This window comes from Varroa jacobsoni, unplaced genomic scaffold (genome assembly GCF_002532875.2).
Source record: "Varroa jacobsoni isolate VJ856 unplaced genomic scaffold, vjacob_1.0 scaffold_62, whole genome shotgun sequence".
Taxonomy (NCBI): domain Eukaryota; kingdom Metazoa; phylum Arthropoda; class Arachnida; order Mesostigmata; family Varroidae; genus Varroa; species Varroa jacobsoni.
In genome coordinates this window covers 106,028-126,056 of record NW_019212964.1, presented here as the reverse complement: position 1 = coordinate 126,056, position 20,029 = coordinate 106,028, and the positions used below count along the sequence as shown (strand labels likewise).

The window sequence follows — 20,029 nt, the reverse complement described above, 5'->3', positions numbered from 1 at the left end:
CTTTCGTTACAGTACTCATAGAAACAAAAATGTCTAAATTATCTCAAATGGTCTATAGAGTTTTGCACGGGAGACGGAAATTTAGAAACAATTCGAAGTCTAATCATAATTATCCTTAAGAAGGATTTTAAAAAGCCATATCAGAAAAAATCAGCACAGCCTGTTATACAATTGCTTTTTTAAATATAATATTCAGTAAAAAAAAAAGCGTAACTATTAAGCACTATTTATGCCACTGACAATGATAATTATATCAATACTCAGGGTCTTGATGTGTAAGGTGAAGAAATTTATAATCTCAGGCAAACACATCCTGTTGCCTTTTTGCATAATGCATAATTATTACAAACAACAAGTTTCGAAATTTTTTTTTGCGTGTTTCGGTTCAACTTGTATTGAAGATATTTTTTTAAAGATGGCAATAAGCGTAGATCTTTAGACCGCATAATTATAATAAATAAGTAATTGGGGCTTAGGGGCAACAGCACACTTGTGTTAAAAAGACGATACACTGAGATGGCTACGAAGTTTCGCCGTTAGTAAGAAGAAAGTTTCCGGTTGGATTTAGCTAAACATATAAAAGATTTTAGCAGCCCTCATCATCTGAATAAGTTCATTACATCAAACTGAATGAAGGGGTACACCTTATAGCCGAAATATCGCACTATTTAAAGCCTCCCAAAAAGTCTGAACTTATGCGAGAATGTCCACTTATTTAGAATAAGATAAATAAACACAGCCACCATGTCTAAATAAGAATGATTTTCATCGCCGTCGCTCAAAATGACCGTGCGACTGTAGGACCCATAATCAAAGTATCTATTTGTGCTTCTCGATGACGTTACTCGAATGGCTTTGATCTTTGAAAAAGAAAAATTCATCGTCCATTTCACGTTACCATTATTCGTGCTACCCTTGGTAAATTATGCCAACAATAAGCATAGCCCCTTTAACGTTGGTAGAGTACCAACCACATGCGTAATCGTAACTACTTCGCATCTGTGGGATCCAATCAGAATGATAAAGTACTAGCAGTATGTTAACATGTATTTTTTTTTTTCTTTGTCAGAAAAGACTCAGTTGAAAAGAAAAGTCAAGTTTTCTTCCCCGAGGCGACAGTCATGGCGTCTAACACAACCCACATCCCCCGTAGCCGTTGCGTTGCCCCTGTAACATCTAAACACCGCCACAGGATATACATGAGGATTGGCACTTGTACAATATTACGTAGCCGTGAGGGTTTCAGTAGCATAGTATTTACTAGCAGTACTATACAGAAAGGTGATATTTTTATGTGATTAAAGGCGACACAATACTGTCAACGAAAGGGAAAAAAATAGACAATTTAACTGCTGGACAGGCTGACTCTTATTTCAAAAAACAATGTAAAAAAATCTGCACCGTCTACCGTTCTACTGCATCATGCTTGTGAAGTCATGGAGGGCTCGCTATTCAGTTTTTTTCACAAAGGGATAATGATCTATGTGTTGTGGTATACGCAGATCCGTAAAGCAGCTAAGAGCAGTAGTCTCTGATTTTGTAGCAAAAGTCAGGCTCCAATTTAATCCAAATCGTTTTCTTTGCCGTGTTAAGGTTTACCGTAAATTCCCAGCGTTATGAGTTCTATATGAGTTGCGTCCTGAGCTAGACGTCTAATACTACGCTCCTGGTAAACAGAGAGTCTTGCATTGAAATAATCGTTCGAAGGGATAACTTTTTGCTGAAAAAACGCCTGATTTCTGAATACAATTAAGACAAAATTGAATAGTCTTCATTTGAGTAGCTGTAATAGAAGTTTGAATCACTTATTTGGCGGAACATGTCACACATGCTGCTCGCGTATTCTGAGAACAAAGGGATAATCTGTAGTTAATAGATTCTAATTGTTATGTTTTTGTCTGCAATAAAAATCAGTGAGCGACAGTTGGATAACAATAAGAGGAATAGCGTGCACAAGCCAGCGAAAACCTTCCTAATAGAAAAGCTTCGAAGCGTCACATAAATACGATCAATCACCTCAATCTAAAATAACTAACGTAATATAGCAGTAATACACGATCGTAGTAGATCACGTCATATAAAAGCGTAGCTCGTTGCTGTTCTTGGAACACGAAATACAATTTTATTGTTCTATAAAGCGCCGGCCGCGTTTAGTTCGTTGTTTGCTTTTAAAAACACAATACGGCCGTGCCGCAATACGATGAGCGTCGACTTCAGTTCTTGTCGATGGCGGTAATATGTTATTTGAGTTTTTGTCCCGCCTCCTTTTCAAGAGCTATTGTAATTTTTGACAAGTATTATTTCAATATCATTTACAGTTGCCTCCTAGCAGCATATATTTACCACTACCGTCAGACATGTAGCGGACAATAAGATTACTTTCGCCTTGCGTATTTCGCCAACCAATCCACCTTCTACACGTTCATCATACACGCTTATGCCTACAAACGAACAGCGGGAGATATTTTGAAATTTTCAATTATAATTTCTACGTCGCGAATGTCGTGTCCGATATCGACGCAGTCCTCTTACCTTCTGAAGGATACTGCTCATCCTGCTGGACCTGGTCTAGGCTCAGTTTGTTAAAAAAACGACTTGAATTAATTGCATCCTTATAGCGAACGACGATTGAGTGAGTTCTCTAGTTCGTAAGAACGAAGTGTCGATAAGGACACATTATGTTGTGTAAGAGCGACCTTTACGACTGGAAGCCAATAACTCTAACGTTTTTTTGTTTAACGTGATAGGCTTCAAATTGTTTCGAACGCCTGTGATGCAAACAAAGAGATCGTTTAACAATGGTTATCTTAATTAAGTTTATTAATAAACGACAAGTACGGCTTTCTTTGCTGGGCATTGTTCCTTAATGTTTTGTTGGTGCTTCCTGAACCCTCCCGTCCGTAATTCCTTCCTCGGTCATTTTCCTCGATCTTGCTTTATAAAGGAGGCGTTAAAGTGGCGAAAAGTAACGGTTAGCTATTACTAAATGACCCCATCAAAATGTGTTGTTTGTAAGAACCGCCAACAAAATATTGTACCCGCTTTCGCTAGTTTCGATTTGTTGTGGTTCAGGCATCGCGTGCCGTCCATCTCACAATTATACGACAAAAGTCAGATCGTCCGAACATTTCGATGTCAACAAAACCGTCGATTTATTAGAAAGGCCGCAAGGGCAAGCGATTGCTGCGTTTAAAGTTCTGGAGAGGATCGCAAACTTCTTCAATCGAAAATCACCAGCCACTCGCGTAACGACCTCGTAAAGTCGCAACGAGTCCGTTTATACAGCACCGCTACGGGCATGGCCAGACCTTCTGTCGAAGAAAACCATCTACATTCTGGTTTTTTTCTACTAGCAGATTTCGCTATAATATGGTCTTTGCCACCTGTTGACTCTTTACACAGGCTGGTAACTGGAACGGGCACGCCAGATCGGCACTTTTAGACAGAAACACGTCGTTTATATTCTTTCCACTCTTCGTTCTAGTACGCTGTCCGCATGTTGAACGACGCAGTGTAAATCATGACACTAATGGCATACGAATGGTGAAAGTTAGAACCACTCAAACCGGAAATCGCTTCTATAAAAATTCTGCAAAGTGTTGACATTTGTCTGTATTATTGATCGTGTGCGTTGAGCCAAGAGATACTGCAAAGGGCTAACCTAAATATTTAGGAAGTTCTAAAGGAGTATAAAGAACACACGGTTTCGATAACTCAGAGATATCGACTTTGTTTGTTGTTCAGCGGAGAAGGAAAGCATCATTTTTTCGATGTTCTTTATTTTATAAATTTTCACTTCCGTTTATGTGTACCCGAAAAATAGGGAAGATTAAAAACGAACGACGTTGATGCCGATCAAAAACTTTGCGTGAGATCCGGTTCGAGGGAAGCCCTATCAAGGAAGTTACTTGAAAAGGAAGGCAAACAGGTGAAAATGTGTTACTCAGTTCTTCGATACAAGGGTTACGTACGTGATCCCTCAACAGAAAGGGATTTTCGTGAAGCGTTTACAGGATGTAATAAAATAGCTCGAAGCTTGCGTTTCTTATTTAAGCCATCGAGCTGTTGCTGTTTTTCACGTGCAAAGAAAAGCAAACATGTCTCAGAATATAAACAAAAACGACGCACTTGACAAGTACATAAAAAATAGGAGAAATGCATTCAGGTAAATATTCCCTTTATTTTGCTGTGGAGACGAAGTTCAGTCATATATCAACAATTTCAATTCAACCATAAGATAACATTTGTTTGTTATCTTAAAAAAAAATACCTGAACCATCACCGTGTATGCAAGTTTAACAATTCGTCTATTATGATCTTGACATATCATAAATTCAATCATAATATATTAATTTCTTTATATGCGATCTTCATACAAGTTTAGCGTCCCATACTTAATGGAACTGATGAGATAGGCTTGTTGGCGACTAACAAAACTGTCCTTAAACGTGAGTTGTAAACTAACAGCGGGGGGTTTAGCCTTAATGATTTGACGGTACAAAAGAAGTTATATAATTAAAATTTTTTTTGCCAATTGTATCCACCTAGTCGCCCGGAAACGTAATGGCCGGGCGACCAAACCGGATAAACTACGTGATCAAGTCTACCTATTCTAGGTGCAGTAACACGTTTTAAGTTAGATATTCATATAAGATACGGTAAGAAAAGACATTTTTTGCCGTGCAACAAAAAACATTCTAGAAATTATTTACGGATTTGTCAGACGTATAGCAACGAAATGGGACAAATATAAACCTCTGCCTAAAAACAAATAAATTATTTTGATCTTTGCGTCACAAAATCGCTTATAACCTTCGTTTGCTTCGATCAAAAGAGCAAGACGTGTGGTGCACGCAGATTAGATGTTACAACAGTCTGATACGATTTCGAACTCTCCGCTGAGATTGAGTACTTCTATGCATTAGGCGTTCTGCAATTCTGCCTAAGTAAAGCAACAAGCGTGAATTAGGTTTTGTGTACGACTTAACGTTGTGAATATTGCAGAATGGCCGACCAAAACAAACTAGACACTGAGTAAAGTTCAAGTAGGGATATGGTTCAAGTGTCTCAAAGACAGAGGAGACCCCATCGAAAACAATCTTCATCCTGGAAGGTGTGTTACAGCGATGACAGACGAGAACGTGATAAGGGTGAAACAACTAGTGCTTGCCAACTATAAAATAATCAAAAAAAGTATTACCAGAACAGAGAAATCTCGATTGGGTAGTGTTAGGTCATTCTGATCGATCTTCTAGGCGTCAGAAAGTTTGCAGCAAAATTTGCGCTGAAACAAATTAATGTTTAAAAAAGAAAAACTGTGCCAGGAAAATTTCTTGGGACCCCTAGAAGAGTCAAACTTACTTAAACACGTAATAAGGGGTTACCAGACGTGGTTTACAGCTACGACGGAAATACCTGCGCAATATTTTGAGTATCGGTCCAAAAACGAATCCCAACCGATGAAAGACACACGATCAATTCAAGATGCTCCTCACGACAGTCGAGAAATTGCTCATCGTAAGATCGCGCCGTCCGGCTACACGGTCATCAACAGGTACCATTAAAAAGCTTAAAAAAATTGCGTGAGTTTGTCTAAACCCGGAGTTTTCCATTACAACTATGTACCAGGATACACTTGAGAGCTTGTACAGTAGTTTTTGCAAGAATCCTCAAAAATCTCTGTATCCGTCGAATATAGCCTTTTGCGACCTTTCTATTCCCGGAACTGAATACACGTCAGGCCGAGCGCTATCTCGACGAGAACTGAAAATAACGGTAGCATACATGTGTTAAATTGGCGGGGTTTCCTTTGAAAGGGATAATTTGAATTGAGACAATAGAATAAATACATATTTGCTAAAGTAAAGTTACTGCGGGTAATTGTTTTCTTTCCAATTCCTTTTGTGGCACCATTCTAATGGTGTTCAGGATAGGCGTTTGGACTACACAGCTCATTCTTGCGGGTCATACACACTTTAATAGAACGCGACTAAAGGTACGGATTGAACGCAACCATTTATATTGAATAAGTTTATTGAGAGTTTAAGTTCTCATGGTCTATTCTTCAACGAATATTAGAAGGCCTATTTTCGGTCCTATTTTGAAAAACACAATTTTTAAGATCCATTGCTCTTCTTATACGTGGATTACGTTTGTTTTATCCTGCCAAGAGGAGATCGAAAGAGTACTCTATCCTAGTAAAGGCAAGAACCTGTATGTTTCGATTTTTACGTCCGGTATCGACGGTAAGAACCTACCTCGTTTTTGACGCTTGCTCTTGCGGTGTCAAAGGTACGCGAGAAGACAGAATCGATTGAAAAGCGCAATGACAAGCAGAATGCTTGTCCGTGTGTTTATCCTTGCATTTCTACGGAAACTATAAGCGAAGTAAAGCTCGAGTGAATAGGTGTTTCAAGCGCTTCGAAGGCGGTCAAGGCGTTTATCAAAAACTGGAGGAGCTGTGATAGTAGTGATCACGGCCGAGATTGTGGAAAAAAATGAAATGATGTGTAATAATAACCCGCTAAAATGGCTGGCATAACCTATTGTTTTTGCAATTTGCTTTCTGAAAAATAAAACATAGAAATAATTTTCCGTGAAGTATATTGCTGCAGGACGTAGTTGGCGCCGTATTTCCCTGACCCTTTGTCGCTACGTGTTGCTCCAGAAACTTCCTATGGCCACTTGCAACTAACTTAACATCTCTAGCTATTTAAGTTATCCTATTTTCGGTCAGCTTAAAGTTGAGATATGACACTACATATTTTGTTAATAGGGCGCAATCCTCTTAATGAGACGTTAAATGTCGGACAATGTCCTTTTCTAATATGGCAGAGTCAACAAAATTTACACTGTGTAACCTGTAATGAGAGATGTTATCATATCCGAATCCATCAAGCGGCTCAATTCCTTTGCCCAGCCTCACTAACGCCAGGTATTTAAGATTCCGCCCTTATTTGTTGTTATTACTGTTGCTGTTATTGTTTCTAACCCTCGTCTTTCTGGTAATCTGAGGACTCTACAGATACAAACATGGCTTTTAGCAACAGAGACACAACGCCTACGATTTATTCTCTTCCGGGGCATACATGCATATGCATAATAGGAAACAATAGCTGCATTATGGGTCATAACTTTGGTCAAATACATTTGTACAAATGACTGAACCTACATATCTACTATATATCCATGCGTAGTAAGTGCGCACTAGACGATGTTTTATGTCAAAAGGGTTGAAGAATTGTCGTTTTTTGGTTGGTTCCTTTGCTCAAAAGTTAACCGCTTGCCGACGTGATACAGCCATCAATCGAATCATTCGCGTTATTATCCTATATAGATAGATCTTCCCTGAGCTGCTTCGGCTCCGTCGACTTTTTTGCCGAATTTTTTGCTTCACCTTTCACTCCACACAGATACTGAGCTCTGAAAAGCAGACAGCGGCTATTGTTGCAGCGGCCGTTATCTACAGTCGGTGTTCTGCGCTCTCGGCCGCACTTCTGCCACAGACTTCATCGCTTCGGCAGCCCCGCTCCCCCACCCCTCTCTTCCCTCTTAAGACCACAGCTGCGTCGAAACGTACGGCTGTGCATGGCTACGCTGAGGGATTGCAGTGGCGATCATTTCTTTTGGCGAATACCCCTCGTTAGGTTCTATATAGCGCAACGACCCACTGAGATAACAAGCCAACTTGACAACAATTCGATGATACACCATAACCGTCATTTTTTGCGCAGCCGAACGTATTTGCCGGTTGACGTCTGTCGGGCAGCGGTCTTTTCTGTGTGGATCTGGCCGACGAGGTTCGCATAAGAAATATAAAGCAGCTAGGTGTAGCTACACCATTGGCGCGGCAAAATTACCTCTGATTGATGTACGTACAAATTATTTCAATGGATGCAAAAAATTCTATACAATTCAGGCTACTTCTTTAAACTTCGATTTGGATTACGGGGTTACTATACGTGACAGAATCAAAAGATTAAGTAAAGATTCATAGATAAGATACAAAATAAGTGTAGATCGATTACCTTTGCATGTGAGCATACGAAAATCGCTGGATAAAACTACACATCTGGTTTCCAAACACTTCAATTTTGCTAATTTTCGGACCAAATACTTTCGGTTAGTTGACGTAAGTCATTGTATTGCTTGTTATGGTTTAGCTAGTACCTCATTTGTGACCGGAAGAAATAGAGATCACCGCGAATCTATTTGTGGCAAACCCCCCCCCCCCCTTTTTGTGAGTCCGCAATCGGCGATATCCGGTGCTATCGTCTAATCCTATTTTGTTTTCAGACTATCTATCTGCACCCTTCTGATATCAATAAGCGCGCAGTTTACTTTCTAAAAGTCCGAAGCCATGTGAGAATGATGCACACGACTGAAATTTTCGCATAAAATATCTCATACTTCTTGGAAAAAAACGTGACATTGAAATGGTGTAGCGTACAGGTAGGTTCCTACAAAGAGATCGTTGAAAAAACGTTAGACTAGACATCCTATGCGGTCGAAATTTAACATGCAGCTCATTTACATGACATGCACCCGCACTGACTTTATGTTCATTTTTCGTTCCTTGCGTCATTGAACGAAAAGCATTTTTCCAGCATAGGGTTATATACCATGTTTCTACATTTAGGCGTCTAGTAACAAACTGGTGACGCAATTGAACTTGTATCCTTTCAGAAGAGTCTTGTTTTCAAAATGTCCTCGCAGCCTACGCCATAACCTCTAATGTATCATAGCTTTGAGATCAATTCAGACACCCCAGCTACAGCGTAATGTCGTATCGTTTTTGTAATTATGTAGCAATGAGTCATGCTCTTGTTAAGGTACAATGTTTAAGTTAACGTTTCGGTTGGAGCCGCTCCAACAGCTACGACGAGCCACGTCGCCATAATGGATATAAAGTGATATTTGCGTCTCGTAACTTTGTCCAACCAAAGTCTTTACACAAATAGTATATTCCGATCATATAATTACTTACTTAGACAATATAAAATCTTTTGCCAAACATCTATACCCAATTGCATAATAAACACCAACTACGATGCTTGCTGGATACATCTGCGTTAGGCCCCTATCAATTTTCTGTAGCTAATTGGCTTAAGGAGGCAAAAACCACTTAAAAGTCATACGTTTATTCGCATCCACAACTATTTTCTGCATGCAATTATCAGCTAGGTTTCATGCTAAGGAGATTCTACTGCTACACAAGCCACGATTCCGGAACACGAATATTTCCCCAAGTCGTTTCATTGGTGAAATAATAGTACATATTAGGTTAATTTTTTTCTTACTTAAAATTGATGCTAATTTTTTACTACTGGTAATAGGTAAATAGTATACAAGAGAACGAAACATGTCGAAATATCATTTATCAGCAGTTGTATTTGTGACGAGTCGAGTGGACTCGGAAGACGACGTTCACTCTGAGATTGCGGAATACACATAGTTTACTTCAATGAAATCTATAGCAATTAGCAGTTGTCCTGCTTCTGTATTGAACTAGTATTATTAGACATGTTTTCAAAGCGGAGTCAGAATGACAAACCAATAGCTGAACAGAATCCGACCCTATAATATTTGCCCCTGTAATGCACTATAGGCCTCCACAAAGTATCTCACACATTTTCAGCACTGGGTTAAATGTGGGTGTACAACACCTCCAACATCAGGTTTGAATCTTGTCAACTTGACTTTCATTTGTTATAAGTTATCGTATGACTCATCGTGTCATCGTATACAACAACAACACACTCAAATAGTAGTTACCTTAGGTAGCGGATGGGTCTAGATATTCGGGTGATTTCTTCGTCGTCATCAAATACACTCCTAACCAAAAGCTGGCAGGACGGTTAAGGAAACTTTTAGAATATATGACTACACTGATAGCACGTCAAATACGATAGTTGATATGGCTAAAGGTGGACGGCCATGATCGACCGTTATGCTGTTCTACCTTCAAAACTCAATCAAGCTGAATGAAGTATGCGGTTGCTGTTGAACATATATTTGAAGGTAACGGTCGGTATTGACTATTTTGCCGTCAGCCTGGTATATTTCAAGTTGGCATCTGATCGGCCAGGTACGTCCAACAAGAGGTTAGCTTTTCGTTTTTAGATGCGGACCGAATAATAGCGTTGGGGTAATATTAAACATTGCAGAAACATATGAAAGCATTGTCTTTAACCTCTATTTTTCTTTTTGTATTTTGTTTACAGCTACCTGATATCCGTTGCATACAATCAAATTTCAGTTTAATAGGTCAGAAGAAAAGCCACCGATTGAGCCTGTCAGAGATTCGTGTAACTGATAGTGTTTTGGTAACAACAGATAATGAACAGAGCTAATGTCCCTATAGCTCAATTGTATCACGTAAACGTACGACATTAATTTATGAAAAGCCGTTTTTGCGAAAAGATGTTTGTACTTCGTTTATATGGTGACATTATCCTCACTACGTTTCCAGTCGCTATTCCTTCCTCGAGCATCTGTACACGGCGTTAATAATGTTTTTACACGTTTATCGACTGTCTTATGGTTGTTGCTGCTTCTCTATATGTTCTTATAGCTATATTGTTTGTTACTATTTTCTTTGTCCTATCGTTACCTCCCTGTTGACAAGCATGTCAAATTCTGAGCTATCCGCATCTTCTTAAACAATTGCCTAGGTTGCGATGGTAGTATATGTTTATAGAAGCGAGATGATTTGTGATTATTAGAATCGCATTATGAGTGAGTGTTTATGTATATCTGTACGTATGTGGGCTTGACCCGCCGCCCACTGCCTAGATACACACAAGCTAGCTAAGTGATCAGTCTGATGTCCTAATAGTCAGGTCGCTTTTACTGTCTTATCCCGGACGTAAATACATCATTAGGTAAACGTTGGACGGACATAAGTAAGACATACGAATGTCAGGAGGCGAAACGGCAATTACGGTAATCAATTAAACGCGTAAAACGACAATCGACGTAAAAGGTTCCATAGATTGAGTGAGTTAGCTTTCATAGGCAGGTTAAAAAATCAACGTCTTTCGAATTTTCCTTTTCGTTTTTTCTTGGCACTTTTCACATAAAGTATTTGAAACGATAAACTATTTTCAGCGCATCCTCAACTCTTTTTCGCTTAACCACGGTGCCAGTTCGAAAAGCTTTATTTCAAATCACCCCCCTCAACTGTTCATCGTCAAGTAAGATATAGACGTGCTATATTTTCTCACTGCGCAAAGCCTGTCTTTAACTACATTCGATTGATTTCATTCATTATCAGTTTTACAGATTCTCCCGCCGCTGCCGCTTCCAGGTTCAGGTGTCCTTTGCCTTCTTTTCATCGAAGTCGATCATTCGCATACAAAACGCTTATAAAACGATACCAATAGCCAGTAGCCGGACGGATTAGACGGAAGAGTCTTTGAAACGCGGGAACGAGAACAGAAACGAGTTACGCGGTTTCGGCCGGTTATTTGTGCGGCCGTTATGATGATCACGACAACAGCTATAACGATACGTCACCATCAGATAACACTGTCTGTTGCCGTGCCGTACTTTAAGACGTTTAAACAACTACAAAAACTAACTATGCGTCTCTAAAATTGTCCATCTTACAGTCGCTTATCTGCCCAGCGATAAATGTGGCATCTAACTGCAACGGAAAATGCGCGCTAATGGTCACGTCCCCAAAAACAAACACAGACTCATCGTGCCGACCCATCGAAGGTTTACGCCCTCCTTCAGAGGTTGCGCAATGCTGAAATAATACTTTAGTAGTTCTAACTTATTGTTAAGAAAGGTGAGTTAATAGTTTTACTTGAAAACCTGCGGGTTTAGTGGATCGAAGCTGTCTCCATCCCCAGCGGTCCCTGTATAATCTGCCCTTCACTTACGGGAAGACAATCTGATGGCGTTCACTCGTGTGAGCTTCAGTCTTAAAAAAAAACGTGCGTAATACCTGGCCACGTCAATACCTTGTGCGTCACGGTTAATAGTGCCACATGCGTGTCTAGTTTGTTAACAACTCAGTGGAAATAGTAGCACTTGTGAGAAAAGGAACTTATTGATCAGAAATAAATACGTCGGAGAAAGTGATAACACTTGTTTTATTGCTTGTTATTGTTTGTAGTATTCAATATCGCTATAGAAGATAAACAGTGAGATGCTGGAATTAACGTACAGAACTTTTGAGTGGAGTGCTTTTTATAAAGCCTTTCCTATGCCGCTAGCAATCATTCACAACAAAACAAAAACACATATCATAGATGGCCGAAGTATTTTTTTTAAATAGTCAAATAAAGGAAAACAGGCATTTTGGATGCTCCGATGCCTCGAAGTGACTAAATACAACTAGTTTTAGATCATGTCTGAATAGAAAAGCCTCAGCGTGCCTACTCTAGGCCAAAGCTGACATGTGGCATAAGTTTAAACCAATATATAAAGCTACCGCAGAAGCGTATTATGTATTTTTTGGGCAAATCTTTGACTCAGGTTGGTATTACTAGCCGACCTACAGGGTTATAGAGGCTCCCACTTCAGTTGCACGGGACGAAAGCCTGCTGACTCTGCTGAACAGGAAGAAGTAAATTGATTAAACCCGACATACACCAAATGCCTGGTGCAGCTTAATATAAAAAGTAAAAAAATAAAAGTAAGTTAAATAAAAAAAAAAAGTAAGTTCAACTAAATCCTGCTGAGAAGACGGGGCCAAATGCTTTCTGTGAGAAACATTGCACGAAAAACGATTATTTATTCTAATTCGTGGGAGGGGATGACAGGTGACAATTCTGAGAGGTCTTTGCTCTGCCCCAAATTCTTTTATTTTTTAAAAAAGGCCCAGCATTCTAGGAAAAAATGCATTTTGTGCATAGCAAACCGAAATTAAGAAAAAAACTATTTTGATATACTTATTAAGTTACAATTACGGTCGTAAAAGCTAATCTTTACTAAAGACCTTATAATATAATCCTTTCGAGCTATAGTGTCATTTAACAAAGATCCAACAGTTCTGCTCAAGTGATATCGGCTGAACACGCTTGTTGTAGGTCCACAGACACGATTTTCGATCTTTGTAGTACGGAATAATGTAGAAAAACTAGAGATCGTTTTTAAGCCAAAATTGAAGCAACTCGGCCTTTTCTTCTCCATATATTTAAAAATAATATTTTTAACCCAGATATGCGCTATTTTCAGCAATTACCCTGGTAACACTTTCACCGAAGAATCACTGTGCTTCCTAAGCGGAAAATTATGCCAAGTGATTTTTGCGTTTTTCCATTGAAACTAAATTAACATAGTTAAAAGGGTCCTGCATGGATCGAAACAGATGACGCGAGATCCGCGCTATACAACGGATGCATGAAAATTCTCCATTGAATTTCTCTGAGGTGAAGAATTAAAGCCGTATGTGGCTTGGCATCGTCGAACTAAAAGACAACGCGTTTTCTGTTCACTAACTCCAATCGATTTTTTGCAATGGCTCTATTTGTTTGAATACATATCATACGGTCGGTCATAAGCGCATATAGGCTTTTCATCATCCGCTTCAGAAATCCGCTAGGCATGTGTATCACTGCCAAAGTTTCGCTTTTAAACGACGCAAAACTATTTTGACAGCCCAGTCGAGAATCCGCTTTACGAGTACGTTCAGCTTCTGCAGGTATATATACCAACAATTTTTCACCGGGTGTGTACATTCATTTTAGCTAAGCACGTTCTATCTCCTGCACTTTTTAAACTTTTAAAATGAGCATTTCGGGAAGTTAATGCAAAGTTGTACGACACGATACCTATCCAGTGATTGATCCAAGAATCTGAGTATGTTACTTCGCCTCAGCTCATTCCATATGATTTTAGTTCAAACCGAGTTTCATCCGTTCGCTGTTTTACCACTTACGCATGCGTTCCGTAAGAAATACATATTTATGTAATTAAACCGCTATTATCTTCAAAAGTCACGTACACATAGATAGGTGGGTTAAAATAATCAAATACGTCAAATAAAATGGGTCAAAATCGAATACGAAGCAATCGGACGCAATAATCGGTTGTATGTACCATAAACTTGACTGTTCCTGCAAGCTACCTTTGTTTGAAGCTTTATTGCAGCAACATTATCTATACAATACACTTATATATATATGCACGGTATATCTGCGTATAAATAGATAGGACATAAAATGCGCATAGAACATTTTGGGGTGCTAAAATGTACCCCATGCGGGCGAACGGCCCAGTGGATCAACGAGACATAGACACAAAAAGTCAATGAAGTTAACACAGCTTTGGTTCGTTAGTAGTCTGCTCTCATGGCTCATTTTTCAGTGGTTCAATGGTTTCCACTATGATTGCATCGTTTTTCATCGTGGAATAAATGCGGTCAGAAATGCTGCTCGTGCTGTTTATGTCCTGTTAGTGTTGTTGTGGTTTTTGCCATGATCATTTTTCCTCCGTTGGCATTATCAGCATATGGATGGATAGGCCGGTGGGGCAATGGAGACACGCACGTTTCCATGACGGTTCCGCTCACAGCGCGCTCATTGATTCCAGAAATACTAGTTAATGCTGGGATTGCTGGTGGAAAAAATACTCACAGATGGCATCGTTATGTTTTTTTGTTCGACTTTGTCTGGTTTTGTTTACAAAAAACGAAAAATCCAGAGACATTTATTCATGGATCGTGAGAACGCTAAATAACAAGAAAATCGAAGCAAAAATAAAGGATTTAGTTGACTTCTACTACTGTATTTTAAGGGCTCGTTGATGTGTGATCCTGTGAACACCACATAAAGAAAAGCGTTCCACGTAGCAGCAGTGCTTAGCATGGATCCACTGAAGTATTAAGAAGTAATAACCGGCGGCCATCGCTAATACGGTAGGGGTACAAGTAAAACCTAGCTAATACCTTATGGGATAGAACTTATTCGAGCCTAGTTTTTGAACGGCTTCTTCGTCGGATCATTTACTCTTACTTTTATACATATATCTATGAATGCCTCTAGAACGGTCCGGTCGAACAAAGAAAGTATGCCCAACTCAAGCACTGAGCCCCATTCTGAGGCTACATCTTTAAGAACTTTAATGGCGACAGTGATCCATTTTTGTACAATTTCAATGACTTCTTGAAGAAGGTGTTTTGCACATATGAGATACAAAGCTGTTGTATTGCTTCGGAATTATCAGTTATAAGTTATTTTTACTCTTTACGAAAGACAACAGATCCAGTACTGTGGATGGCGTCATCGATGGCGTATCTTAACATAACTGAAGGGTTAAATTCGAGATAATTAAAAACTTTTGTTGTTAAATATACCTAACATCAAAAACATTGCCAGCGAAGGCAAAAAAAAAAAAAAAGATGAAACAATTTATCTACTAGCAACCCAAAACTCAATGACTTGTCTAAGTCGTGCAGCCATAAAAACGCCATGTGGATTCTCGCTAGCAGTGCTTCTATATAGGTTACTGTATTGTAAAAAGCGTACCATTTATATTTGCGATTATGGATGTAAATTGTGACAAGATGGCACCGATGGCGCATGTCTTCATTAGATAATCACCATGAATGAAATACACAAAAAATCTCTACGGAAAGGTCATCCGGCAAAAATCGAATTTTAACAATACTATTGTTCCTGTTCTTTCCTCACCGAATGGCGTTTCCAGGAAAATGATACTACCGATGGCTGATTATGAAGCTACCGTGGAAAAATAGAGGAAATTGTTTGATTTCAGTTTTCCTCAGTTACCCATATATGAAGTTTGCTGACTTGTATGATAGAGAACAAGACAAACAAAAATACCATTCGTTTTGTGGGAACTTTTTCAGGTAATATGTTGTGCGCGCCATCGCTGCTAGACTGTAGAACTTGTAGAAACTTGACAATTGCAAAGCTTGCGGCGTCGCTTTGGAAACTCCGAGAAAGGATCAAACTGTATTATATAATCGAAGGCCGCATCGCCGCCAGGTATGAAAAATTTGATGTGAAGGAACACATTTTCTATTATTGTATTATTTTCGCTTGAAATGATCGCTGCTATCGTACAACCATGTTTCTTGCCTTTTTGCGGTTGGTAAATAGCTATGAGCGCTTTTCCGAAACAAAGAAAATGGATTGAGAAGCGCGACAGCTTCCATTGGTTTATGACGATGCCCTACGATTTTCTTAGATCAATGAACTGATCGAGTTATTGCGTGTACAAGCGTCCTAGACATCATCGATGGCCAGGCTGATCGAGAATCGAGTCTTAATACTACGAGCGCTTCCGAAAGTGAAAATCAAACAGAATTTGAGTTGAAACCAATGATTGGGGCTTAGAAGTATCCCCGATAGACAAAGCGGACAACGGCGACATCCCTAGCACAGCCTTTCAATTTTATATATATTTTTTTCTGCCATCTTGGCTATGACTCAGCGGAGTCGCGGAGCATTTGCTTTATCAAGCACACCATTTGACGGACTACATAGCTACATTGCACAATCCCAGGAGGTCCGCGAAACTACCAGCGTAATCGCGAACCCATTGTTCGATTGGTGAAACAACGCCCGATACGCTAAGCTGTACACATGGCCCTATCTTTGCGTCCACGAACCCAGCAACAACTTATGAGAATACTTTTTGAAAGGGTCATATATTCTCCGTAGGGTCACATTTGAATGTGCCAATTCAACGCGTCTGCTATGCCGTAATTCAGGCAAAATTTTCCGTTTGGGGCAATATGTATATATATACATATACATCTAAATATGTACATACAAGTGTGATCATTGAGGATGTTCGCTTATCGTAATTTTTCCTGTTTACCCAAAATAATGATCTGGGTAGAGTGTTGTTTGTATCAAACTAACGTGTATCTGACTCTTTCCTGTTGCGCTTGACGGGGTCGGAGGTTAGCTGAATGCTGTCACAAGCACTAAACAGGCTTTTTTCTACAGATATGTATTGAAAAAAAAAAACCTTTTTAACTATGGGAGCATTATAACTGCAAGAGATTTCACTTACAATCTCAGGAGAGCACCGTGTCGTTGACTTCGTCAAACACAGTACGCGAAGTTGATTTGATTATTTAAACAAGGACAAATTATTAAGAAAACCTAGAGCTCTAATCATTTCCAAAAACACTGCGCATCAATGCACGGAACTGCGACCCTTGATGAATGTGAAATGCATGTACGTTTATGCCAAAATACAAAATTATAGCTGCATGCTAAATTTTAGATAGTCTGTTATCTAATATTGAGCAGGACATACAAGGAACACTCGTCGTTTCACAAAAAAAAACGCGATTAATTGTACAGCCCACCAACGCTAACCTATCACATAGTAGTTGCTGAATAGAAAATGATGAGTAACTGTCGCAGACAAATTTCTAGAATTTTAATTTTCCGTTCAAGCTATTGTACCTGTGATTTGATATAATTATGTGCCGAACTACCACAAGCGTTGATGAAGCTTTTTTTCTACAGATGTTTTTCGTGCGTGGCCAAGCCTTTTCTTCTAGCCTTAATGTCTCGCATTTAAATATTCATGTCAATTTTCTTTGTCTAATGGGTATAATGAAAAATGTATGGCTCTGTAAATAGACTCTTTGTTTCTTTATCTTGAATGAAGATGTCAGTGTCTCAATACTAAGAAGTACTTCTTGAAATAAGTACCGAGCACCGGTGAGCGTTTTTTGTACCAAATAATAAAACAAGATGTCTTAATTCATGACTACACAAACAGATAGGTGAAGTACAAGCACACATACGTCCTTCTAAACTCTTCATTCAATAAACGTTCGCTTTTTTGAAAAAGGCGGGCATTTTTAGAACCTACACACGTATGGTAAAGGTATCTGCGAACCTAACGAATTCACTACGCGATTCGCAGCGCCAATGTAGGCCCCTCAGTACATCTCTTCATTACGACTACTGTCATTACGTTGTAATGGCGTCCGCTGAGCGCAAGAAACATTTCTGGGCTTTTCTAATGACCGACCTTCGCTCTAGTGGGGATATCATTGTGGCACATAAGCTCGCTGTGAATGTCACGAGCTTCTTTTTGCAGTCCGCAGATTCTTTGAGCCATTCTGGTTGTGGCAACAAGAGAGCTTTTAGCTTAGGTTCATCTTTATCACATACAACTGATTGTCCATCGTTTGCGTTCATTTGGTATGAGCACGACATCCCAGCCCGCCATAGTGGTCGGTCTGTCATTTTCCGTGTACTCGTGTAGAAATACGATATATTGTATTATAGTGCTGGAGAGCTTCCGTAAGCCACCGCGCTCTAGGGGAGGATGAGTTACGTGTTTCATAGTGGACTAAATAATTTGTAACTTAAACTTGTTTCCTCCAATGGCTGTATCATTGTTTGCAATCATTATGGTTCCATGAGAAGAGGAGGGACTTATTTCGCGTAAGTTGTGCAGTTTTATCGTGACAGCAATGTGCTCGGCACGCCATAGCCATTCAAATAAATTGGTCGTTCATATTAAGATAATGAATGCTTAGAGATGATAAGATAGGTATGACAATCTGAGATAAAATAACAAGCAGAAATTTTGTCCTAATAATGTTTGTATGTAATTACCACTTTCTGGAAGAAGTACGTATTAACATATTACCGGGTATAACTATAACAATAGAATAAGTGCCATTGTTAGAATAGTTGTTTCAGTCCAATTTGAAATCTAACAAAGGTGGCTATTTGCATACGCAGCCATAGCAAGATGCAGAAAACTACGAGATGAACTCTTCGTAAAAAGAAGGTATTATGAGATCGTTCATCTGCCTGTTCTAAAAGTCTTAGTTTTCACTATAGTATGTTATTCATTTTGAAAATGTGATTGTTACCCGTTTTGATATTCGATTGTTAGTTGAAAAAGCATTAAAAAAAATTAACTCAATCAGTGTTGGCCAGTATCGTTAATTTATCTTTCTTTGGCCTACCCCTTCAGTCCTTTGGCACTTGACTGTTAAAAAGTCAAATACGCCCAACGTTATTTAATATGACATAGAAAGGTATACGTCGTATCATTATCCCACTGGATCTTCTACTACTTCTTTGGGGCTCTCCTTACCTGCTTTCCATGATGTGGACGAAACGTAAAGTAACTGCAATCCAAAACTTCTGGACAAAAAGGCTCAGAATTTCAATCTGTATACCCTCTCACAGATTTTTCAGGCGATCTCTTGAAAGTGCTCAGATGCCAGATATATTCTGAACAGCCATAGTAAGCCCGGTACGCAAGAGAAGACCTGACGTTCATTCTGTCAAAAAAAGACCAGCAGTCATTAACTGAGGCCACATGCACGAATGCTAATGAGGAACAATTGCAATCTGATTCTCAATTCGTCTGAAGACCAGCACGAAGCATCGATCCGCAACTGTGGTAAACAGAATTCGAAAGAACAGAGTTTATCAATAAATCTCAATGTTTAGACGTGGTGTATTTGAATTTCAAATAGACATTCGAATGAATAACTCGTTCCATTATTTTTAAATACCCGATCTTCTATCTATATATCCGTATATTTGAGATATATGGTGAGCTACTTATGGGCGTCCGTATGATACCAGGGTCGAAAGAGGACGCTGAGGGGCTTGCAAACGCTGGAAGAGCATACGCTAAGCGCGCTAAAATGTCAGCGTGAGAAAAAGTAGCTGGAAATTTCATCGATTCTACTAGAAACACCCGAATCTGAAGACAGTATTGTTTGATACGATTCAGACAAATATCAGATCTCACAACTATATTTTATTAAAAGTTAGAACTAGAAAATGGTATGTAAATGACCTACTTCCATGATCTGTCGTACACTGCGCAAACAGTCGCAAAACAATAGGTAGCATATACGTCCTTATGTAAACCTGAACCATAGTGCAACTATAGAAAAGCTTTTTTATTAAGTGTGTATTTATTAAATAAGTAATATGCTAACTTAAATCAAATCTCCCTACAATAAACCCCTGTTCAAATAGACAGATTTACGAGTTGAGTATGTACGTATACAAAACGTAGAAGAAGATGAACAAGCATGCAGAGCTAT

At 39.2% G+C, this 20,029-nt stretch overlaps 1 protein-coding gene and 2 long non-coding RNA genes across 8 annotated transcripts in view; 1 reads left to right on the top strand and 2 right to left on the bottom strand.

Moving 5' to 3' along the window:
* The window catches only part of LOC111261559 (CUB and sushi domain-containing protein 1), a 97,061-nt gene that overhangs the window by 35,756 nt on the left and 41,276 nt on the right, over nucleotides 1–20,029 (bottom strand). The window lies entirely within an intron of this gene.
* On the top strand, nucleotides 2,781–19,422 carry LOC111261603 (uncharacterized). Of its 4 annotated transcripts, none has more exons than XR_015311607.1 (3): nucleotides 2,781–3,928; nucleotides 15,824–15,962; nucleotides 19,155–19,422. It is a non-coding gene; the product is annotated as an uncharacterized LOC111261603 (long non-coding RNA). The 4 variants fall into 4 exon arrangements; XR_015311601.1 differs by having other exon boundaries at nucleotides 2,782–5,554; XR_015311603.1 differs by lacking the exon at nucleotides 2,781–3,928 and adding an exon at nucleotides 13,921–14,869.
* LOC147753970 (uncharacterized) lies at nucleotides 4,161–6,695 on the bottom strand. The gene is made up of 2 exons (XR_015311609.1): nucleotides 6,258–6,695; nucleotides 4,161–5,763 (listed from the first exon to the last, which is right to left on the bottom strand). It is a non-coding gene; the product is annotated as an uncharacterized LOC147753970 (long non-coding RNA).